Source organism: Ursus americanus, chromosome 3 (genome assembly GCF_024610735.1).
Source record: "Ursus americanus isolate L20-20 chromosome 3, mUrsAme1.1.p, whole genome shotgun sequence".
NCBI classification, from domain to species: Eukaryota; Metazoa; Chordata; class Mammalia; order Carnivora; family Ursidae; genus Ursus; species Ursus americanus.
The window spans coordinates 36,956,828-36,983,563 of record NC_142129.1 but is presented as its reverse complement, the minus strand read 5'-3'; the positions used below and the strand labels follow the sequence as shown (position 1 = coordinate 36,983,563).

General features: G+C 37.3%; 1 protein-coding gene and 1 pseudogene across 3 annotated transcripts in view; one reads left to right on the top strand and one right to left on the bottom strand.

The window, feature by feature from the left end:
* The window catches only part of IMMP2L (inner mitochondrial membrane peptidase subunit 2), an 825,524-nt gene that overhangs the window by 669,144 nt on the left and 129,644 nt on the right, over positions 1 to 26,736 (bottom strand). The window lies entirely within an intron of this gene.
* On the top strand, positions 12,087 to 12,833 carry LOC123789058 (platelet-activating factor acetylhydrolase IB subunit alpha1 pseudogene; annotated as a pseudogene).

Below are 26,736 nucleotides of genomic sequence, written 5' to 3'. Positions count from 1 at the left end.
AATTTCTCCTCTGCTGAGTACAGTAGTTCATAACTCATCGGCCTCCTAAGAATGAATGAAGAACACAAGGAAATACATCAGGGACTTAGATGAACCTATTTTTAAGGACAAGAACGGCTATGCTTTCGAAAACATTGTTTTGAATCAAGTCAAAGCTTCAAAACACTTTCCTGTTCCTGTTTTGTTAATCATGGAGGGAAAAAATGCCAAGCACCTCTTTCTGATTCTAGGTTTGCTCTGACCCTTTCTTTCCACTTTCGTCTTCAGTAAAGACCCCATTCAGTGCCTGAAAAAAAACAAACCCTCATCATAGTCACTTCAAAGTATTTAACGGAAACTGCTTTGAACTATCCAAGCACAAGGCAGCCTTAAAAATTGCTCACATGCTTGAGTTTGACAGTGTCATAAGTGCCTGTAAATGAATATTGAATAATGCAAATTGGTAACCTGTTGACAACGCATTTGCATAAATCAAGAGAATACTTGTGTAATAAATTCACATCTGACCTTTTTAACCTTTCCTACTATTGATCATTCTGCAGCTGCTAAGGTCCTGGACTAGGCTGATGACAGTAAAAAAATAGAAAGGAAAGAACGGCATTCTAGGAGAATGCCTGAGAAAAAGCTATAGAATGAAGTGATAAGCTAGTTCTCAGGGAGAAAAAAATCCAACATTGGAAAAAAAGGACAAGACTTAGCAATTCTACAAAATTAGCTTTTCCAAGTCCATGCTATCTCCACATTATTACTGTCCTTTTATCTAACAATCACAGCTCTTCTGAAGTACAAGTTATCATAAGGCTCCTTGCATTTTTCACAGTATTAAGGCAGGAAAGCAATCCATACAGTTCTCATCAAGTTAAAACCAAAGGACAGTCAAATCCTGAGAGTCAGACAAGTAAAGACGTAAGTAAAATGGCTTGGGTCATAAATCAAAAGCTAATAGAGCCTGAACACATGAGTCTGACCCTTTAATAGTATTCTCTCCAAGCTTGGTAACCCAAGTGAGAAAACAAAGCATAGGGGTTATCGCCTGTGCAAAGACACCGGACACAGCATCTGATATTAGCTGTAGTTATCGCATTGTTCAGAAATCGTCTTACATGAAATCAGGCAAAACTATTATCACTAAGACCACACTTCTGTCTTCAGAGAAAAGAAAATATGAAATTTTCACATCAGGTACATTCAAAGAATGCTATCATGATTAAATAGACTTGAATATTTTTGGTTAATGCTTAAAATCCCTACCGGAGTTTGCCTCTTTCATAGCAGAGGTCATGCATAGCAGTGCTGTCTCCCACGTATTCAGGAGGTGCTGAGCAAGAGATTCTTAACTGAATGATTAACTCAGCAGAACTCCCAGGATGGAAACTACAGACGAAAATCCTCTCTATCAGCACGCTGGAGCCATATTTGCCAAGCATCAAACAGAATAGGCCTATTGAGTGTTGCTATAGAGTAGAGGCAGATCAAATGATAAGAGCTACCAGGAAACATGAACAGCATCAAACAAAACAATGGTCTTGTGAGATGGTGAGATACCTGCCACCAAAGAAGTGGTTCTCAATCCGCTCACTTAAAATTTTGTTTCCTAGGCCCGATACTCAACTGGCATATTTATGAAGTCGGGGGTGAAGACTGGAAATATGCGATTTTAACAAACAACTGAGTTGATTCTGATGTAGGCGGAAAACAGCATATAATCCTGGCCAAACAACCAGGCCTTAGCAAGCCTGTGGACAGATTACCTATACTGGGTAGAGATGACACCTGATAAACTGTGACATCCCTTTGAAATTTAAGAGTCTTTGTTTCTATAAGATTATAAAGCCAGGCAAAACAAACTAATAACAACAATACAGTAAACTTGAGAACATATATGATTTAATACACATTACATTCTCGTGTTTAAGAAACGAGGCACTGGGGGGCGCCTGGGGGGCACAGTTGTTAAGCGTCTGCCTTCGGCTCAGGGCGTGATCCCGGCATTAGGGGATCGAGCCCCACATCAGGCTCCTGCGCTAGGAGCCTGGTTCTTCCTCTCCCACTCCCCCTGCTTGTGTTCCCTCTCTCACTGGCTGTCTCTCTCTCTGTCAAATAAATAAATAAAATCTTTAAAAAAAAAAAAAAAAAGAAAGAAAGAAACCAGACACTGGATTTAAAATGGCCTGGGTTTAAATCCTATGCGACTTACTAGCCCTGTGATCTTGAGCAAATTACTTACCTTCTCTAAACTCCTTTTATTTTTAATGTCATAGTATTCAGCTCACAGAAAAATTATGAGTAACTAACTTTGTGTTAAACACTCACCCAAAATTATAAAGAATGAAAAGTAATGGTAAGGAAAAAAAATGAAAAAAATCTGACATGTTTTTAAATTAAAAAATTCTGAAAGTAAAAAAAAGTCGTAACAGCACATATGAAAACATTCAATATCATTAGTCACCAGATAAAAGCAAATCAAAATCACAGTGAGATATCACTTGACACCCACTACTAGGATGGCTATAATCAAAAAGACACTTAACATGTTAATAAAGATGTGGAGAAACAGAAATCTCCCTACACTGCTGGTGAGACTATAAAATGGTGCAGCCACTTCTGAAAAACAGCTTGGCAGTTCCTCAAATGCTTAAACGTAGAGTTACCATACAATCCAGCAATACCACGCCTAACTATACACCCAAGAGAACTGAAACAGGTAGTCAAACACAAATTTGTAGCTTAAGGTTCATAGCAGCATTATTCATAATAGCCAAAATGTGGAAACAATCCAAATGTCCATTAAGTGATGAGGGGATAAATAAGATGTGGTATATCCCTATAACAGAATAATATTATTCAGCCATAAAAAGGAATACATTACTGACTTTTGCTACAACCTCATGAACCTTAAAAAAACTGTGCTAAGTGAAGGAAGTCAGTCACAAAAAACCACATATTGTATAATTCCATTAATATGTAATGTTCAACATGGGGAAATCTATAGAGACAGACAGCAGGTCAGTGGCTCCTGGAGGCTGAAAGTAGATGGTTTGGAGGTGATGGCTAAGGGATATGAGGTTCCTTTTTGGGGTAATCAAAGTATTCTAAAATTGACTGTACTGGTGAATGTACAATTTTGTGACTAATACTATGCCACTTGAATTATACACCTCAAAATGGTTGAATCATACGGTATATGGATTAAATCACAACAAAGCCATTTTTTTAAAGACATATAAAATAAGAAGGAAAACGTCCTTCTATAGTAGAAATCGCTGATGTTCTTCATGAACAGTATCCTGGTGAACTGCCATCCACCACCACTCCTGCCCCCATTTTGTGTCACTCTAGTAGGGCTATTGGCTACAGGAAGCCTTCAAATCCCACTGCTGCCATAGAAACTGCTCACAAGTTACTGCCACTTAACTCTCTGAGCTGCTTCTATTTCTATGCTTCCTGAGGCCTACTTATTCAACTCAATTTTCAATTGTGTGATACAACCAACCTCTATTCAATAAATTCCTCTTTTTCTTTTGCTTAGATCATCTCTCAGTTTGGGTTGCTTGCAATCATGAAACTCTATTTGATACACACTCAAGAATTACACCGCTCCAATCCCTACTATAGAAGTAATTCTATCAACAATTTGCTATGAGTCCTAATACAATTTTTTCTATGCATATATGGTTTCACATGCACATATATAAGTGCCTTAACATCAAACTACTATATATAGTATGACTGTTCCATAATTGATTTTATTACTGCTACATGAATTGTTTTATTTATCCATTTTTCTTTTAAAATCAAGGGGAATACAAAGTACCCATCAAAAGTATATCAGGTTATTGTTTATCTAGGAAACTCCTTATTTCTCCTTCTATTCTGAGTGACAGTCTTGTTGGATAAAGAATTTTTTTTAAATACCAGGCATAAACTGCTAACCTCAGAGTACAAACTTCAGCTCCCTTCACAAAAAGTAGCAGAATGTGTTTCTCTACAATATTTGAGTTGATTCTAAGTGAAAAACATCAAATTGTTCTCACTGCTATCCATTTTTTTAAGATTTTATATATTTACTTGACAGAGAACACAGCTGCACATGTGTGCATGGGGCGGTGGGGGGGTGTTGGGTGGAGTGGTGGCAGAAGAAGAGGGAGAAGCAGAGCCCAACAAGGGGGAAGTGGGAAGCCCAACAAGGGGGTTCGATCCCAGGACCCTGAGATCATAACCTGAGCTGAAGGCAGCCCCTTAACCAGCCGAGCCACCAAGGCACCCCAAATCTGTTGCATTTCCATGCACCAATAATGAAGCAACAGAAAAAGAAATCAAGGAATCGATCCCATTTATAATTGTACCAAAAAAAGTAAGATTCCTAGGAATAAACCTAACTGAAGAGGTAAAAGATCTGTACACTGAAAACTATAAAATGCATTTGAAAGAAACTGAAGAGAACACAAAGAAATGGAAAAGCATCCCATGTTCATGGATTATAAGAACAAACATTGTCAAAATGTCTATACTACCCAAAGCAATCTATACATTTATTGCAATCCCTATCAAAATAACACCAACATTTTTCACAGAACTAGAACAAACAATCCTAAAATTTGTATGGAACCACAAAAGACCCCAAATAGACAAAGCAATTCTGAAAAAGGAAAACAAAATCGGAAGTAATACGATTCTAGATTTCAAGCTATATTACAAAGATGTAGTCATCAACACAGTATGGTACTGGCACAAAAACAGACACATAGATCAATGGAACAGAATAGAGAACCCAGAAATGGACCCTCAACTGTATGGTCAACTAATCTTTGACAAAGCAGGAAAGATTATCTAATGGAAAAAAGACAGTCTTTTCAACAAATGGTGTTGGGAAAACTGGACAGCCACATGCCGAAGAATGAAACTGTGCCACTTTATTACACCACACATAAAAATAAATTCAAAATGGATGAAAGATCTAAAGGTGAGACAGGAAACCATCAGAATCCTAGAGAAGACCATAGGCAGCAACCTCTTTGACCTTGGCCGCAGCAACTTCTTACTAGACACGTCACTGGAGACAAGGGAAACAAAAGCAAAAATGAACTATTGGGACTTCATCAAGATAAAAAGCTTCTGCACAGCAAAGGAAACAATCAACAAAACTAAAAGGCAGCCTAGGGAATGGGAGAAAATATTTGCAAATGACATATCTGATAAAGAGTTAGTGTCCAGGGGTGCCTGGGTGGCTCAGTCGTTAAGTGTCTGCCTTCGGCTCAGGGCGTGATCCCGGCGTTCTGGGATCGAGCCTCACATCAGGCTCCTCCGCTAGGAGCCTGCTTCTTCCTCTCCCACTCTCCCTGCTTGAGTTCCCTCTCTCGCTGGCTGTCTCTATCTCTGTCAAATAAATAAAAACTCTTAAAAAAAAAAAAAAGAAAGAAAAGAAAGAGTTAGTGTCCAAAATCTGTAAAGAACTTACCAAACTCAACACCCAAAAAAGAAATAATCCAGTTAATAAATGGGTAGAAGACATGAATAGACACTTTTCCAAAGAAGACATCCAGATAGCTAACAGACACATGAAAAGATGCGCAGCATCAGAAAAATATAAATCAAAACCACAATGAAGATGCCACCTCACACCTGTCAGAATGGCTAAAATTAACAACACAAGAAACAACAGGTGTTGGTGAGGAAGCAGAAAAAGGGCAACCCTCTTGTTGGTGGGAAAGCAAACTGGTGCAGCCATTCTGGAGAACAGTATGGCGGTTCCTCAAAAAGTTAAAAATAGAACTACCCTACAATCCAGCAATTGCACTCTTAGGTATTTACCCAAAGGATACAAAAATACACATTTGAAGGGGTACACACACCCCAATGTTTATAGCAGCATCATCAATAGCCAAACTATGAAGAGAGCCCAAATGTCCATCGACTGATGAATGGATAAAGAAGATGTGGTATATATATGCAATGGAATATTACTCAGCCACCAAAAAGAATGAAATCTTGCTATTTGCAAAAACATGGATGGAGCTCAAGTGTATTATAAGTGAAATAAGTCAGTCAGAGAAAGACAAATACCATATGATCTCACTTATATGTGGAATTAAGAAAGAAAACAGATGAATATATAGGAAGGGGGGAAAAGAAAGGAGAGAGCAAAACAAGGCATAAGTGACTGTTAATGATAGAGAACAAACAGGTTTGACGGAGGGAGGTGGGACGGGCTAGGTGGGTGATGGGTATTAGAGAGGGCACTTGTGATGAACACTGCATGTTATATGTAAGTGATGAATCACTGAATTCTACTCCAGGAACCAATATTGTACTGTATGTTAATTAATAAAATTTAAATTAAAAAATTAATAAAAAATAAATTTTAAAAAGTGTATCAGGTAAAAAAAAGTGTATCAAGTTAAAATCCAGCTTGGTGGTTGAAAAAAATTTTTTTTACATACTTTTAGATATCTAAGAGGAAGATGAAAAATAATTCCTAATCAATTTTTGTTTACAATTTACTTTGGCAGCTAATACAGATCAATTATAAAATAATCATACAACAGGAAAGAAGCAAATTTGTATGACAGTCATCTTATACCAGTTGAAACCATGCAAATTCAATTCAATTTTATTAAATGTGAGCTATGTAATGTTTTTCAATGTGCTGTTTATCCACTTGGTCAACATTTTGTAATTGTCACAATGCAAATATCGATCAACAAAATTTCCAGCAAAATGAAATATATAAGGGAAAAAGTCCTGACTTTTATTATTATGATAATAAAACTACTAGTACTTAGTAAATTTAGTACTTAGAAAATCTTATCTCAATTATTTCTCAAAAAAATGACCCTTTGAGGCAAGTATTGTTATTATAATCACCAAGAGCACTGTAATAGTAAGTGGCAAATCTAAGACCCAATTAGGTCTTTCTGTCTCTCAAGCTCTTAATCAATACCTCTGGAATATCATAAAAATGAGTTTAATGAGTAGCTGAAGAACTAAAGTAAAAGAGTTTTTATAATATTCAACTGTATTAAAGCATGTATATTTAAGAAAATCCTGCAAGCAACAAATAATTTTCTGAATCAACCAGTTATTAAAATTGAGTTCTTTACTTCTTGGCACAGGTGAACTTAAACTATCAACTCCATTAGCACTGTGATAAAGGTGAAATCAAATTAATTCAAGCCACCTACTTGATAAACTTGTGATCTTTATAAACACAAAAAACAGGTTAGTACAAACTCCTAATGGTGTAATTATTCTGCATCAAAAATAGGTACACAATTCCATAATAATGCAAAATAATATAAAATACATCGTAATTACTACAGACATTGTTACACAGATCTTTCCATATTTATGCATATTTAATTAAAATGATATTTATCAAAAGGCTAATGAGACCATTTTGAATCCCATTTACTGAAAGGCTAATGAGACAGTAGAATATGAACTGTTTATCAACTGAAGAACAAGATATGTGGCATCTATACACAGTAAGAGAAGACCAGAATTAAAAAATAAAATATCACTTAAAGCTTCTCATAAACCTTACAGTAAAAAAAAAAAAAGTCATATTAGAGATAAGAAAGACCATGTACAATGTCAGCTTCCCACTTAAACTAATAGATAAATGAAAATTTACAGTCTAGTCAAAGAACTTACTAATGAGAGTATATGAATTATTATTCCATTTTCCAGGATTACAGTTGTTATAGGTATTTAAATACAAGTTATTTTACAATGGCAAGATAGGCCGTGGTGCTTACAAGGTGAAATAAAATTTCAATAACATTGCACCTAAAACAATCTCACATTAGATGGCCGCACCTCAGAAAAACACCGTTGCTATTTCACGGAGCCAAAAAACAAAGTTCCCTTATTGTGTGAATATAGTGGAAGGTAATCATGCCGATGGACAAAGAGAAATGCCATTTTCTCAAATAATAATAATAGTTAACAATACATATCTGAAGGCTTTCAGCTTCAAGACAGAAAATTCCAGAGATATCAAAATGGCACATATTATCAAACTCTAAATAACAGAATTGTTTAACATGTAAATGCAAACTATTTGCCCATCGAGTAAACAGGAACTCATTTTAGAAGGTAAGAAAAAGTAGCAAGTCGGTTCAAGTTTGGAATTTTTAGATGAGAGGCAACTTTCTAAGTCAGGACCTTGTTTAAATATTTCCTAACATTCATAAAAGCATTCATACATCTACAGTAAGTTTAGGTAAAAAACAAAATCCATATATATATATATTGCAAGTGACAAGTCTTCTCTGCAGATAATTTAGTATTATGAATTATCTGAATTAGAATCCTGAGTAAATTACTAAGCGAGGGTAAAAATAGCTCCATCAAAAACTTTTCTGTGTGTATTCCTCAGCATAAATTAACATGAAAGAATTAAATCATCACTAATTTATTTGTTAGGAAAAGGTGATACTTTATTATTTCACCTAAGTAATTTGAAGGCACTTCACCATAATATGTCTTTTTGTTAACACTTATTCAATGGTATATTTATTAGCTGTCACATTAAGGCCCTGCCAATAGAGTTTTTAAATATTTATTAAGCAACACCTCCTACATCCAAAATGTGATTGCACTTAATATCCTCAAAGAATCTGAAAGAGCATATTATGTATTTATTGACTCCTACAATATGCTCCAGCCAGATAATGATCTTTTGTCAGAGTAAGAGCAATCTTGTCATGTGGGCCTCCTCACACAGACTGACAGCAACACTTAGAATGTAATAAAAGCAAAACTACTCACCTAAGTGGAAGTGAAAGGACTAGTCCTAACTGTTGAGATTTTTATTTTTCATTAAAATTTTAGCCCCTTGAAATCCAACTTCTTGAGTTAATACAGAGCTATTAAAAAGCAGCAGACTTGTAATCAATACCTTTACTAACAGCTGTTCCCCAGGGTCTTTTAAATATAAGCACCAGAGTTTTGCAAAATGGAAAATACCCAATTAGGTTTTCCTGAACCAATTTAGCTTGTCCAGCTATTGAGTATTTTGACAATAAATATATTCACACTCGAGTTTGTGAGAGAAAAATTAGCCCTTTAATTAGCAGTAAAACTAGTCTAGAAATGAGCCATCTGGCTTATCTCTGACATACTCTGAGATTGTATCATGTCATCAGAAATTTTTTTTTAATACCAGGCATAAATTGCTAACCTCGGAGTACAAACTTCAGCTCCCTTCATAAAAAGTAACAGAATGTTTCTCTACAGTATTTGAGTTGATTCTAAGTGAAAAACATCAAGTTCTCACTGCTATCCATTTTCCACATTGCCAGAATAAGAGAACAAATCTGAGCTCCTCATTCAGATTTAAGTAGATCTGGGAATAAAGAAAATCTTTACATCACCCAGGCGCTTGTATCGTAGCCAGCCAGGGCTGAGAAAACACCGCACAAACCATTGTAGCTAATTAATATTGATGGTTAAAATGATGTCTTTGAAACCACGTGAATAGCTCTTCTGGACTTGAGTCAGTCAATAAATATATATTGAGTACACACATTACACCAAGCATTGGACTTGTCACCAAAAATAAATAAATAAATAAATAAATAAATAAATAAATAAATAAATAAATAAGGATTTTAAAAAAGATACAGAGTCTAGAAGGAGATATATAAAAAAAAAAAAATTAGTGCAACCTGGTAAACACAGTCATAGACTTACGTGTTATTCATGAAATAAAACAATTTTGAACTTGTGTTCCAGCTTTTCACAGGTATAAATTTAGATATAGACACAGAGATTTCAGTATAGCTATAGGCAAAAATATGGGAAGACACACACACATATATATACATCTTGGTCACAATGTAAAATATGCTTCTTACTTGATACAGCCAAAAAACCTTGAAAGCCACAAGAGTATGAAATTTGCCTAAATAACTCAGGGCAGGATTCATGAAGGAAACAGCATCCGGGTTGACACTGTATGAACAAGTTTTTTCAGGAGAATGATCAGAGGCTTCCAGACAAAGAGAATAGGGTATATATAGGTTGAGGACATTGAAATGTGATTAGGGCCCCATGTCAAAATAACATTTTGGCTATACTGAATCATAAAATGCATTATTAAAATCAGTATCACCTCTTTAAGTTTTTTTTTTAATGTGGCTAATAGAAAATGTAAAACTACATAGATGGCTTCAATTGGACAGTAACAGTGGAGATGATGAAATGGAGGGAGGAAATTACGCTAGCAGTGATGAGGCCAAAGTTAGGCTTATGAAATAGCCACAGTGAGAGAAGATGACAGCCTAGTCCAGAACAGTAAGAATGGAGAGGAGTAGGACAGAAAATTTCAAAAGAAGAAAGCCAAGTAGAAGGGACAGAACTTGGTGACTGAATGGATGTAAGGGATGGGAGACAGAAAGTCATACATTCATTCATTCATCCAAACATAACACTGCATGCCTAGGATATGACAGGTACCATGCTGGTTGTGCTACCGTGAGCTAAATGAAAGTCTGAAGTGCTTTTCAACATTCTGGGCTGAGAAATGGAGTCAAAGTTGTTATCACACACCAAAACAGCAAATAAAGGAGGCAGAACAGCTCTGCTATCATCATATGTGTCTACCATCTCATTCTTGGATATTCTTCCATTTATTTTCTTCTCTCTTCCAGGATATTTAATGGAGTATCTGGGAAGCAACTGGATGTCAGGAAAATGGTCTAAGCTGAAGTTTGAGAGTTTGGAGTTTTTAGTATATAATTGGCATAATAATTGGCAGCTGATCCTTAGGAGGAATTCTGATTACTCAGGGGGAAGCTATAGAGCAGTAAGGGCCAGGAGTCCAAGGAAGAACACTAAGGGCACTTAAAAGGAGAGGAAGGGTAGAGAGCCAGTTCACTAACAGGGGGAGCCAGATACAAAGGAGAAAAACCCATAAAGGGTGGAGTCCCAGAAAACAAAAGAGAAGAATGTTTTAATGAACTAACATTCAATAGAATCGAGTAAGAAGACTAGCTTCAAAGATGCACTGAAAAATGATTAACATCTGGCAAGTCAGAGATTGACGACCTTCATGAAGGTGATCCCAGCAGAGTGATGTGAACAAGCAAGGTTGCAGAAGGCTGTACAACACAGGGGAGGCAAGGAAGTAAAGAGGCCAGGTAGAGACACCTGTTTCTGGAACCCTACTTGCAAATAAAAGAATGATCAAGCATTGAGCACAGAATTAAGGGAGGGTCTGAGCCCTTTCATCTTTATGTTTTGACTGGAGAGAAACTTAAACGTTCAAAAGCTCAGAAAAGCAATTAGGGCAGAGGGGCTAGTTCAAAAGGCAATAAATAATTAATGGAACACAGGCCTAAGGAGCACCTCTTCCACAAAGATGGAAGGGAAGATGGCTTAAGAGATAACAATCAATTCAGATGCAGGTAAAAACCCTTTCTGTATTAAAATATTACTCAGGTTATAAAGTCATCACTGGGCTCCTTTGGTTAATGGTAACTACAAATGTGGTTCTACAGTTCCAAGATCTAATTCATACGTACAACAAACTGTTCTAAAGCTAAAGGCACAGATTCATCACGTTAAGGGCAAGTCGACTTCTGTCTACTCCATGGCCGATGATTTACTATGCTCTAATACAAAAAAAACCTGTAAGAAGTGATTATCATTAGTCTCAAAGAGAAGGGAGAAAACGTATCCTAATGTGTCTTGGGTTTCCTCTAGGATTTCCACCTATGTGCACGTGGAGTGGAGGGTGTGGCACAGAGCCTTCCTCCTCTCCACATAAACCATTACTAGCTCCTTCCCAAGGGAAGAGTCACAGCTATCACACTGAGCCACAGTTTAAGCCATCTGGTGGAGTTACTGTGCCTTAAAGACGGAAACCCAGAATTCCCATTACCTCTACTCTTAATGTTTCTGGCTTCGGAGCCAAAATGACATTTGAGCAGAGACACAAATGCAGAGGAAGAGAGCCAAGGGGTTGGTGTTCTAATCTGAACTGTTACCCAAATCTTGGATTTCCACTGCTTATGTTCTTTCATATACAGCAATTTGCCTTTAAAGAAGATGTTGGATCCAGCACGAGATGAAGCACCAAGATGAGTGAAGAGGAGAACGTGCCGGCAAGTCCATGCCGGTGTAGAACATGTAGGGCGACAGACGCTGGATGTCCCTGCACCATTGGTTCATAGCCAACAGCAAAGATAAGGAACACAAAGTCGTCTTCATCAGGGACTCCTGGATCCAGCTAATGCAACAGTGCAAGATCTGGCAGGAGATCTTTTCTTCTGGGCATGCACTTAACTTTGGCATTGTCAGTGACGGCACATAACAGGTGCTTTAGCAGCTGGAGAATGGGGAGCTGGAACAAATCTGGCCCAAGATTATAGGGGTCTGGGTGAGTACCAACCACCACAGGCACACAGCAGAGCAAGTGACTGGTGGCATCAAGATCATCGTGCAACTGGTGAACCAATAGCAGCTTCAGGTCTGGGTCTTTGGTGCTAGGCCTGCTTCTCAGGGACCAGCACCCTAACCCACTTCGAGAGAAAAACTAATGGGTGAATGAGTTGGTCCGGGCAGCATTGGCTGGCCACCCACAAGCCCACTTCCTGGATGCCAACCCTAGCTTTGTGCACTTGGATGGTACCATAAGTCACCATGGCTTCTATGAGTACCTGCATCTGAGCTGCCTGGGCTACACACCTGTCTGTCAGGCCCTGCACTCCCTGCTTCTGCATCTGCTGGCCTAAAACCAGGGCCAGGGTGTCCCCTTGCCAGAGGCTATGCCCTAAGCATCCTCTTTCCCCAACATTAAGTTCTTGTTCCTCCAAAAAAAAAAAAAATGGAGGAGGGGGGGGGGAGAAGAAGTAGTAGTAGTAGTAGCAATAGTTGGGCCATGGGCTACAGAGCCACTGGAATAGCCAGGTCCTCCATGGAATCTCAATTTCACTTTGGGCCTTTTACATCTATAGACCCTGGAGGCCAGCAGAAAGGATACTGTGTCCTATGAGATAAAGCATGTGCGAGTGCTTTGTAACCAGAAAGTGCTTCAGAAATGGCTACTGTACAACTGCACAGTCAGTGTCATAGTGCAATGTGTCACTGCTAATCACATGTGGTTCATGGGGACCTTATTAAGATTGCTCTCCTCATTTGCTACTGGTCCCTGGTAGAGCTAGAACACCTGACCATAGGGCATCAGTGACTAGGTGAATAATCAAACCACCCATCATAAACAGCTGTTATCTGATTCACCAAACCATACAACTAGTGGGCCCAACAGCAGTCCACTCCCTCGAAGACTGAGAACATGGCCACAGCTAAATTGAATGAGCAGATGACTCAGACTAGTATGCTGCCCCTAATCCTTCAGCACTTCTCCCTCAATCCATATAAACTGGCATCACAAGAAGTTCCCTCTGGCCTGTTAATGAAAGAGAAAAAACGGTGGGTCTTTTTTCATTCATAAAAGGATCTGTACTGAGCTGGCAAGAGCTAGGTGTAAGTGGTCACTATACAACACCACCACCCTTTGGTGGCCCTGAAACACAATGGTAAAGAGAAAACCTTCCATTGGGAAGAACTTTAGGAAGCATGGCCTGAGCTAAGGGTATACACTGGTTAATCGTTAGTGGCTTAGGAGTTGAGAGGCTAAACAAGAACTTAGAACAAACTGGAAAACTGGTTCAGTTTATGGGGCCAGCTGGGAGGCAGTAACCTGTAAATATGAGACACTGACCTATAAAATGAAGTATACAGTTTAAACTAGTAATGCATATATGGTGCCGTCTTTTCTAGAAGGTATGCAAAGTGGAGGTGAGAGAAGTCCCTCTATTTTCTTTATGTCTAATTTTAAAAAAATATTGGCAGCATTTTTTCTAAATTTGGTGAAAAGCATGAAATTACAGATTTACAAAGCTCAGTGAACCACAGTGGGAAAATTACAATGAAAATCACACGTATGCATGTTATAGTCAAACATAAAACTAGGACAAAGAAAAACATCTTAAAAGCATCCAGAAAAAGTAGACATTACATACAAGAGGGCAATGACATCAATTTTTTAAAAATAAGTTTTTTAATGGCACTATAACACATACAGAAAGGGGCACAAATGTAATCATTTGGCATGACTTACCACAACGTGAAGATAACTATGTAACCACCACCCACATCAATAACTACAACACTAGTCTGCCCCTTCTTAGTCATTACTCTTCTTCCTTCCCAAAGGTAATCACTACCCTGGTTTCCAAAAACAAAAAGGAGGTTTGCCAGTGGTTAACCTTTATTATAAACCGAATATGTGATGTATTCTTTTGTGTCTGACTTCCTTTAACATCATTGAGATTCACCTATATTGTTACCTAGACCAATTGTTCGTTTCCATTGTTACACAATGAATGACTATACCACATTTAATTAATATACCACAATGTATTCATTGTACTGTTGATAGACATTAGAGGTGTTTCCATGTGGGGCTATCAGAAGGAGTGTGGCCATGAACTTTCTTGTGTACGTCTTTTGGTGTACACATGTATGCATTTCGTTGGGCTCTCTACTACACCTAATAACACACTTGAAGAATTTTTTGGTCCGTGAAACTTTGGACCTAGTGGTTTTGGAGGTCTTAGTACTGCATGGAGGAAAATGATTTCAATGAATTAGAAGTGGACCTGCTGCTACACAATGGAATAAATGTCACTATACATGGGAAAAAAGAGGAAGATATTGACACTCGAAAAAGTAGCAGGGGAAGCAGTGCCCTGCTCTCAGCATTTCGGGCACATTAGGAAGTAGTTCAGAAAATCGTGAACAGGGCTCATAGCACTACCCTGTGCCCAAGTGGGTCCCTGACCGCACATTTAGATACTCCAAAAAGATGCCAAGTGGTAATTTTCATTGACAGGACTAGCAGTACCACTCCAAACTGTAAAATGTTGAAGTGGTAACTAGAGAATGTTTGATCTTTTTATTGTTGTTTTTAAAGGCAAATGTCTTGCGTGGTTTGCTATGGCTTCTGTCATACAAAAGTCATTTCATTCTACTCCACGTTACTTGGCTGTCACAAGACATAAAATGAGCTTTATCATAAGAGGAGGGAAAAGTACACATATCTGGTCCCGTGCCCAGATCACTGCCTTCATCTAAGGCATGAATTACCCTTTCCAGTGAAGTATCCGTACAGTTCAATTAATTACCCTCTGTCAATCAGAAACAAATTTTGGTTCAGAGAGGTGGGGTAAAGCAGCAGACTCAACCTAACAACTGTTCCATATGAATACTAGATCATTCTGGAGTAGCTGTCTCTACAACAAACAAATCTTCATAGCAGAAATGATGTCTCCATGAGACTCGGCCCATTTCTTCTCCCTGGTTGCTTCAGTCCTTAATTATTACTTGTTTTTTGGACTCATAGATTCATTCACTTAACAAACATGAGTTGTATACCTACAATAAGCTAAGTACTTTCAGTGGCCAACTATTTGAAAATGGTAATGATGTGTGTATGTGCACATACATATACACAAACACCCAATTATAGACGTTGGCCCTGTGTGGCCTCCATTGGGACTATTTGTAAGCACGCCACCTATTTAAATTCAAGTGTGAATATACGTGTATTTGTGTATGAGTGAGTTTGTATCAGGGAGAGAGATAGAGTAAAGGAGATGAGGAATGGGATAAGAAGCAACTAAAGTTGGATTAGACAAGGACAGCAGAAATCAGAAAAGACTCATGAGAAAATGTGAACATATTTAAAGCACAAGAATGAAGTGAGCCTTCACTCACTTCTCTCCTCTGTACAATCACATTCACTGCTCATCAACTGCTTCATCCATATCTTATGTGCTCCTTACAGGTTATATATAATCAAGATCTATCTTTAAAGCTATTTGCAAAAGTATCTATGCCATAAACTTTTGGCTGGCAAGTAATTATATTCTTTCTTCCAAAAGAAAATCAAGCATAAAACAACTCCACAAGGAAAGATGAGAACTGATAACCCTGCTTCACAAAGGAAGCAAAACCGCTTTAACCAACACCTTAAGTTTCTGTCTCACCATCCATTAATTTTAAATTTGATTTTGCTTTTTGTATCACAAAGCACTTATTCAAAAATAGCAGAAGAACCCCTATATCCATATGTTGTCCTGCAAAAAGAGAAGAAAATACTATTATTTGTATTTCTTGTTCAAACACTCTAAGAATAAAAGAACTGTTTTCAGAAATGATGAGGTTCCTGCAGATAACATTTACCCACGGGATTTGAGGCTTTTTTGTGACATAAAGTGCAGAGTACTTTGAGGATGGTTACAGATTCAATGGCACAGAAAAGGCTTTTAACTTTGGCTCATTTCCTCTGACCACCATGCCTCCATTCTAAATTATAACCTCTCAAAGCTACAGATCCTTTAAAACTAGCTTTTAAACTGCCTTTCCTTAGTATCACCACAAAATAAGAACACTTTGTTACTTGAAAATAAAAGCACAAAATTATCGGACTCCATAACTGTTCTCATTATTGCAAACCAATAAACAAGGCTCAACAAAAATTGTTTTTGCTAATAGCTATCACCTATTGAATGGCCAAGAAATAAATCCAAAGGAAACCAAAGAAAGATCTGTCTTAACAATATAAATGGTTTCTTATTCAAAAACTATGTTTAATACCAGATATGGCTAGCACATATCCCACTGCTATTATTATTGTCCTTAACAGAATCTTAAGCTAACACTAAAATCCTGTCATTCACATCTTAGAATAGTAATAATTTTGAAAAAACAAAACAAAAAAAGAAACCACTAAACCACTAGAGAATCCCATTTTTAATTTAGGAATGTCTTTTATGATATAACCCATAATAAATACTATCCCCTCTGCTGAATCTTTTTTGGAGTCGCTGCAGCACTTTATATCCACAGAAAAATAATAATAGGAATAGGAAATAAAAGAAGCATCTGGGCCCTTTCCCCTTGGTTGAGACTGAGCAAGTAGTTGGCATGGACAGCAGAGCCAAAACCATATATTCAACCAGCTGGTTGGGGATAGTAGGGCCAAGCCAAGTTGGTGACCCACATAGCTGAGAGACTGGTTATATACACGGGGAAATGAGCAAACAGGTAAACATCTGAGGTTAATAGGAACCAGGCATATATACATATAGAGAGAGAAAGAGAGATAAGAGAGAGAAAGAGAGAGTTTATAAAACCTGTATTTCCTAATTTCATTCCTTGAGAAGACCTAGCAGGAATGATACTCCAGTAGCAATGAGCATCTTTAGAACCCAGACCTTGGTTTCTCAATGTCTAAATACCATTCTCCATTAAAAGGAACCAGAATTTCTTAGTAATTCCAACACTGGAACAAGAAAAGCATAAGATAAGCCTGACACCTTTTAACATGATGAACTAAGAACACAGCATCACTTCTATGTGTGATCCTGGATTCTGGACTCAAGGAATATCACTGGGACAACTGGTGAGTTGTGAATGAGACCTGTGGATTAGATGGTAATATTATGTTAATATTTATTTCCTATTTTGATTATTATATTGGGGTTATGTGGAACAACATCCTTATTTTGAGGAAATACTGAAGTACCAAAGGAATACTACGGCTTCATGTCTGCAATTTTTACTCTCAAGCCAAAAGAAACCAAAAAAACTAAAACAAAAATCTTCAAAACGAAAATGTATCAGAGAAAAGGGTGAGGGAGAAAGAGAGAGAGAGAAAGAGACTATGATAAGGCAACTGTAGTAAAATACGAATAACGGGAATATGAGCAAAGAAGCTCTTTGGCCTGTTCTTGAAATGTTTTACTGAGTTTGAAATCATTATAAAATAAAAAGTTTTAAAAAAATATGCCTGTGTATAAATGTTCGAATACTATTAAGAAAAGTCTTAACTTTCTATAAAGGGCCACAGTCTGCTATGAATTTAAAAAAAAAAAAAAGGATATGCTGTGGCTAGAGGCAGATACAACCTACATAATTCAAAAAGCACTTAAACCAAATAAGGATGTTAAAAGGGCTTTTATCATCAATATGTCTAAAAAATGTGAACACTTGCCTGATTAAAGGTGATGTATACTGGGAATTATAAATACCATAAGGATAAAACTGCAGGAAATCCCTGATATTCATAGGAGAAAAAGATCGGCATAGACAGATGCGCCACCCAGATGAGCCTTCAAGGACACACGGGCTCACTGCCACGTCCAGGGAGTGTGGTCAGAACAGTCTCCAGGTCCAGAGAATACAATGTCCTATAGCTGCAGACAGCAGTCCCACGTGGAGGCCGCCCACATCCGGCGACAAAGCAGGGGCAACAGGAGGCAACCCTAAGGGCAATGCTACCTGAGTTTCATGGGGCCTGCCGGGCAGTTTGGCTTCTTTTTCTGCCCAATCTTGCAGCTTCCCCTTCCAGCCACAGCACACAACCCCTGACGCGTATCTTGCACCCCAAACTCCATCTCAGTGTTCACCTCTGGGAAGCCCAGCCCACAACAAGGACTTCCTTTGATGAAACGTAGGTTGGTATGGACACCGTTTTACAGTTCAGCCTTGTGAGTGGGTCATGTAATTTGTGACTCACGAGACATCCGTGAATTTTCTTAAGGTGAATTCTGACTCTAACTTTCATCCATTTACGTTCTCACGCTGTGTGACAAAAGAATTGTACTTTCCCCTTTTCATGTTAGCCAAATATAATAGATAATCATTATTTAAACAACAAATTTCCCTCTTATGGTCCATTAACTCCTGCTGCTTGTTCCTGTAGTGAAATTGAAATATAACAAAACGATTTCCATGGCAATAGATAATAATCTAGTAAATGTGAATTTCTGGCTTAGCAACGGAACAAAATAGGAGGAGATTATCGGACTGCAGTGGGACTAAATTTCAATTTCTGTGTATTTTTAGTATCACATTTTAAAACAAAGCAAACATAGACAAATTCATACACACAGAAATATGAAGAGACAAACTCTAATTATAGGACAAGTTTAAAAGACAGATCTCAATGATCAATTTGTAATATTACTCCCTACCATTACAGCCAAAATACATTCAACTATCATAAAAAAATTTACTTGTAAATTTGAGAATTCCAACAAGTTTTATTTGAAAGTCTATTATCTACTTTAATACCAGCTCCAACTATTAATATGTTCCATTATGTTCATTTTTAGTAATAATTACAAATATGGATCATGATTAATATATAAATGAAAGATTCTCAAAGGACCTCCGAATCTCTACAAAGCCGAGGAACAAAGGAGCCAGAGGGTTTGTGAGCATCACGAATACAACAGCAGATCTCACCTGATACCCAGGGAGCCAAAGCTCTCTGTTCCCCCTGTGACACATGCACACTGAGACCCTGGGGCAGCACACTCTGTTGGCCAATCCACCATACACATGCTCTTCTCCCTACACCCCCAGTTGTACACTCACTGAGAGCCAATGTTTTGTTCCCACACTTATTACCAGTTGTTCTTGCTATAATGGCATAATTAAACTGTTCACAATCTGATGAAATATAAGTGCAAAAAGGGAAGAATTATTGTATCTAAGAAAAATAACTACAATGTTTTGCAAAGATCTGATAAAGATGAATCACAAAAAAATACGAACAAATTGAGTATGAACAAAGCTAGACTCTGGACAATTAAGGAAACAATAATTCATATCTAAAAGGTATTCTACGCTCAGATGGCTTTGTGTCTTAAATTTCTGTTCTTAATAACCCAAATTGCAAAGTGTAGATAATTCACTGTGTCTGTGCTTTATTCAATAATGACTATGCAAAACTCCAAGCTGTTGAAAGGAAAAAGCTCCAGCCTTGCAACAAAAAAAATGACAAAGAATAAGTGAGACAAACATGAGTTCAAGGAAGCCTAGATAGAATTCTTTAAAATTAGTAATATAAATGCACCTCTCTCTGCTTTGCCTCTGCTGTCCAGGTGGGATTCCAGCCTTCTTAGGGATGGCACTGAGCACAGTCCCCTTGCCCTCGACTTGCAATATGCACTGCTTCAATCACAGGCTAATTCTTCCTGGCCAGCAGTAAAGGCTTAAAAAGTGTTCTTCCCCTGCTTGCTTCACTGTCCCCTCCTTGCTTTGCACTTATGGATTCCTCATTACCCACTTGATTTCACGTATATCCAGCGGATCACATCAACCAACTGTACTTTGTCTTTGGTCATCTGCTACCCAAGGTGGGCCTCTAGCCCCAGAGTCACATGGGCGATTGCTTCACTGAACACATTTCTAATCCTTTAAGCACCTCTGTCAATGGATATACTGGCTAACCAGGAAAACATTTACCTAGGCGACTCAAGTCTTTTTTTCCTAGTCTAGCTACATTTTAATGGTTGATGCCCACTGAAAATGTACAAGAGCAACCAAAAAACAATGTTCTGCCACGGGCCCAGCATTTGTAGATATAGATCCTAAAGCACCTTGTTGGACTACTTTTTACTCTACTCTATCAATTTAACTTCCTTAGCTTCCATTGAACTCACTTCCCATCAATTTATTATATCCTTACTTCCCTCCTCTCATTTTCTGGCCTCAGTAGGAATCTCATTGGGAATAGACTATAAGACAATTCTATAGTGAGGAATCTTTGAAAATGGCTCTAATCAATCATCTAAATGTGCCAAGGCCTATTTTTAAATGATGTGAACTATTTTCTCTCACACCACTCTTCTACCCTCAGCCATTTTTTTCTATTTCCATAAACAGTAACTTGAAATGGATTTCTGCTTCAATTAGAAAGCAGTCAATTGATTTTTAATCGTAGCCCAATTTTATTTGCCTGTGTATTACTACATATACTGTTTTACTTTATACTGATTCGTACATTTTGGAATTATTTTACCTGTCAATGAATGGGGGAGTATAAGAAATATCCCGAGTTTAATGAAAAATATAATACAGCTACAGGATTTCTAAAAGTGAACAAATAAGGCAAACAGTATAGCTTTTTGGTATTTTTATATATGAAAGTGTTTCTTTATTCTGCTCCTCATGGTTTTTGCCTTTCTCATATTTAAAATAACTTCACTGAAAGCATAGTATAATTTCATCTCTAGTCAGGTAAAAAAATACACAGCCAACTGTAGTAACATTATTCTGTAACATTCTCAAGCGAAAACTATTAGATATTGATTCAACTTGGACCCTCACCTGAACAGTGTTATACAACAAACTTTATAATTCTAATTATTGAGTTTTGATGTATCACATTGCCCTAAGAATAGAGAAATAGAGTTGACAAATCATTCATATAAATACAATATGATTATAATTCAATATAGATTGCTAGTCCACAATTTTAATTTTTTCTCACCAAAATGTATGAGGCAACAGGAAACATGAAAAGCATTTTTAAATTCTAAGAAAAATCACATTTAAGACAACATTCACAATACAAAGTATATGTTTCTCTAGTCTTTTGTCTACACATACATACTTTATTTTTTAACTATTGGCAGGGGTGCCTGGGTGGCTCAGTCAGTTAAGCACCTGCCTTGGGGTCAGGTCATGATCCCAGATGGGATCAAGCTCCGCATTGCATGGGGCTCTCTGCTCAGCGGTGAGTCTGCTTCTCCCTCTCCCTCTGCTCTCCCCCCAGGTTCTGCTCTCCCTCTAGCTCACTCCCTCTGTCAAATAAATAAATAAAATCCTTTTAAAAAATAAATAAGTAAATATTGGAATTATAGCACACACCATTTTGTAATTTTTTTTTTACTTTGGCCATACAATAGCAGCATTTTCAATATCCTTACATAGTCTTCAAAAACATGATTTTTGAATGGCTGCAACTGTGCAGTCCAGCATTTGGATAGGTCATAGTTTATTTAGCAGATGACCACTTTGGACATTTAGGCCATTCACTGCCATAATAACGCAAGAGTCAAAAAACCCTTTGCTCTGGTCTCCGATTTGTTTCTTAGGAAAAAATTTCTAGAAGTGGAAAATGTTAAGTCATGTAAATATTTTCCAGGCTTTTTATGCCCACCACCAAACTGTCTATTCATGATCTTTGCCCACTTTCCTTCAAAGTCAATGCTTTTTCTCCACGCTACCCCCCTCCCTGGGCTTGTGTGTGTGTGTGTGTGTGTGTGTGTGTGTGTGTGTGTGTGTGTGTGTGGCTGTTCTTCATACATGAGTGATAGGTTCGATACTGTAAATACTTTGCAAGGTTCTCATTTGCTTTTAAATATCATTTCAAGTTTTTTGACAAATAAGAGATATTCAGGGGCGCCTGGGTAGCGCAGTGGTTGGGCATCTGCCTTCAGCTCAGGGCGTGATCCCAGCGTTCTGGGTTCGAGCCCCACATCAGGCTTCTCCACTGAGAGCCTGTTTCTTCCTCTCCCACTCCCCCTGCTTGTGTTCCCTCTCTCTCTGGCCATCTCTCTCTGTCAAATAAATAAATAAAATCTTAAAAAAAAAATAAGAGATATTCATTTTACATAATCAAATCTATCAAACTTTCCTTCATCATAACTTCCTTTGGTTTTATATCAAAGAAAGCTTTCCTCACCCTACTATCAAAGATTCATCCATACTTTCTTCTAAGTATTTTACACTTTCCATTTTGGGTACTTATTTTTTAACTCATCTAAAATGTACTTTGCGTATAGGATCAGTGGAGAGCTAATCATGTTCTTTTCAGACAAAATTGTCCTAAGACACCAAGTTTAAACGATCAACACTTTTTAGATTAAATGTATTATTAATGATCTTTTCACACTTTATGAAACCTTTTTTGTGTGTTTTTTTAAATCTAGTGTATAAATGAGTAGTAGCATATCCTATGTTTTTAGCTTCTTTCCAGAGCACAGAATCAAGATTCTCCTCCATCCTTACTCTTTTATGCTATCAGCACTATGAAGTAAAGGAATCAACAGAATATCCTATATTATAAAGAAAAACTTTATATTTTGGCTCAATATAGAGACATGCCAAGTACATCTGTAATGTACTACTTTATTTTTTTTATGTTTTTTTATTATATTATATTAGTCACCATACAGTACATCCCCGGTTTCCGATGTAAAGTTCGATGATTCATTAGTTGCGTATAACACCCAGTGCACCATGCATAACGTGCCCTCCTTACTACCCATCACCGGTCTATCCCATTCCCCCACCCCCCTCCCCTCTGAGGCCCTCAGTTTGTTTCTCATAGTCCATAGTCTCTCATGTTTCATTCCCCCTACTTTAAAAAGTGGACTCAATTCCTCTAGCTATTGAACAAGATTCAAAATTAAAAGCAGAGGATAAAGTTACCTAAGCTCTATCTTCAACTACCATGAAAATGCCTGCACTATCTCCCGTATACCAACACAGTACAGAGTGAGCTTTGATGAAATGTCAGTATGCCCCAGATTTCCTGGCCCAGTCCCACAATCTAGCTGGTTGAGGTACCTCTCCTGCGGCTTTCCAAGCCACCTGAACATGTCTGATCCTAACACTTACAACCTGCATTCCACTTTTGACTTACCAGCAAGATTCCCCACTAAACCATTAGAGCCTCAGAAGTAAAAACTTCATCTCAAATATTTTATTCTTATCACGGAGCTAATAGTAAGCAGTTTGTAAATACTTGTTAAGTGAATGCTTGGGTGCAGGATTTCAAGATTTCTAGGCTCTTTCAAGTCTGTCAATGATTAATGATTAAAATAACAAGTCATTTAACCTTTATAAGTCACAGTGTCAAATTCAGAAATGGGTTATTTCTTAATAAGATTATCTACTGAATCTCTTCAAGATGAAAATTCTGTAACCACATGACCTCTATTTCCAGAACCCAATCTTAGACTCTCTGCTGCTTTATCTCATCCTTGATGGTATTCTCTAGCTCTGACCAGTCTGGTCCTTCAAAACTGTCTCAACCTTCTCCACCCCACCCCATTGTCCATTTCAAATGTTCCTACCCTGTTCTCCTTAGGGTTTTTCTATGTGATCAACCTTTATCTGTAATCTGAATGACAATAACTTTTACCGCACCTTCTTTGTGCTAAGTTTACAGTCTGGTGCCCTGCATGGCTTAATGGGAAGGTATTAGTGATGTGATACGTTCAGGCACTAAGTCTGTGGAGTGGCTCTCAGCCTATTCGGCCTACATCTTTGGAAAAAGATACATGATTGCATTTCTACTCTGAAATAAATTATCTCTGTAGTAAAGGCTATTTTATAATTTTACTACTCACATTTCCATAATGATCACCAACAGAAAGGACACTTATGATTTTTTAGAATCACGCCAAAAAAAAAAAAAAAAAGGAAAGAAAAAAGAACTAGACTGATGAGCCCTTCTCAAATCTATTCTCATAAAGAAAGGTTTTGTTTTGTGTTTTCCACTTTTTCTGCTCATCTCTGTTTTTTAAAATACTTCCATAAATTATCAGAGTAACGTCATTTTGGGCTGAACAGACTTGCTTTTATTTTTAAAGAATTTGATGACATGTGGTGAGATTGTGTATCTTTTTGAGATGCCTTAAAATTTCAGTTTGTTGTTCTAAATGTAACCCAAGTTATAACATGAGTTAAACTGAAGTCTGTAAAAGAGAGAGAGAGAGAGAGAGAGAGAGAGAGAGAAAGAAAGAAAGAAAGAAAGAAAGAAAGAAAGAAATCTGTAAAAATATAATTCCAATTTGTTAGTGAATGTTTATATACAAATATTAAGAACAGCATTTTAATTCAACAAATATTTTCGATTGCCAACCTATGCTAAGTGTTATAGAGGAGCTAGGCTCAATTAACAGTAATACAAGGTAGAACAAAATGGTCTTTAAAAAATTAAATAAACACATTCTCTAGTGGCAGAGAAGAGTTTTAGCATGAAAAGTACATACAGATAAGTAGAGAGAATTAAAACTGTAGCTCTAATACCCTTCTGAATTTCAAGTACTTCTTTGAGCAATAAGGAAGGGGGAAATTATCCAACCATGTCCTTTCCAAAGATACACTGCAGATGATGCTTCCAGTTAGCATTTCTGTAAAAATGGGTTTTGACAGGGAGTGGACCACTGCTTGCTGTTCAGGAGATCCCTCTACTATCCATGATGAGTGAACAAGAAAAATGTCAAGCAAGGTATGGTCATACATAGCAATTCAACTGGTAAACCAACTATATGACTACATACAAGGTCAGGTGGAAGAAATAACTTGAGATGCTATTAAGCAACAGAATTGGGAAGACAAGTTCATAATTAAACTAACATTTATTTAGAGTTTCCAATCTTCCAAACATAATATGAAATGCTAGGTTAGTAAATAAAATCAAGGAAAAATGTTCTCTGGGAGACTGCCTCTGTGTTATACATTCATGGTTTAAAAATAATAATAATAAAATCAGAGACCAACCCTTCATATATTTACCCTGTAAATATTCTATATATTCAAAACAAAGCAAAGCAAATGCCTTCTGTTCTGAAACTACCTTTTTATAAAACACCTCAGCTGGTATTCCTGGTGTCTGGCGTCAAGTTCTCTTATTCATATCTATACAATATCCACATAATGAAATGGAATCTCTCTTTTCCTTAAGATACTGTTTTTATGACTACCTGCTGAAGAAACATAAGAGCTTCCATTTACCATAAAATCAGATTGAAACTCCTCAAGGTAGCATTCAAGATCCTCCATCTCTATATATCCAACCTGTTTCCTATTACCTTCCCCATAGGAATTTTCTGTTCCATCCACAATACCCTACCAGGTCCACGCGCACATAAAGTTTACTTGTATCTATTAACACTTGTTTTCTCTACGGCCATCCTCACACGGCAAATCCTTTACCTCCTATCCAAACCTATTCCAGCTCAACTCCAGAACAATTTCCTCCAGAAAGTCCTCTCAGATCCTTCAAATCCACACTACTTTCTTCCTTATTACATATAATGTTCATTCTGCCAGTTTATCTTAATGCTGTTTTAAATTATGATCGGCTGTTTTCATAGCAATTATATATTAAAATTCTCACACTCAGAGGGCTTATCTTTTATTTTGTACTTCATAAGATATTTGGTGTATCACATGAACGGTAATTGTTCAACATATATGTGCTGTTGAAAAATGGTCAATAAAATAATCAAGTCTAAAAGTTTTGTTTTTACACATGAAGAAACAGAGAACAAAGAGTAACTATTCCAAAGTCACGTGCAATTTGAGAGCCAAAACCAAACCCAAAACTCTATATTCTTCAGATGGTTAGGAATCCTGCAGAGGATCCTGGAAGGGGAGAAGCAAGGATCCCTTCCCACGTAATACTGTAAAAGTTAGGATCCTTTGATTTTAAAAAGCAGATTGAATCCTGAATGTGGAATTAGCATCATACCTAAATGTAATATTGGGGCTAAATTAGCCTATTTTGAAGTCTTTGGATGGTCTATGTTTATTCTTTTAATTGACATATTATTGTAAGGGCCATACCTAGAACAACCCACACACATATGGTAATTAACTAATAGCAAATGACAGTATAACATACAAGGAGTTTTACTGTGAAGGCATGACCTACCCATCATATTTAACACTGCCCTAGCTCACAGAACTTCATCTACTTGGCTAGAAAATAAATGGCCACATAAATTCATACTAGTCAATCTATTTTCTAAAATATTTTGGAGTACAAAGGACATAAATTCATCTGAGAAGATAATTAGTATACCATGGAATCAGGCTCAATGTAATACAATTAAAAACTGGTTACCACAAAGA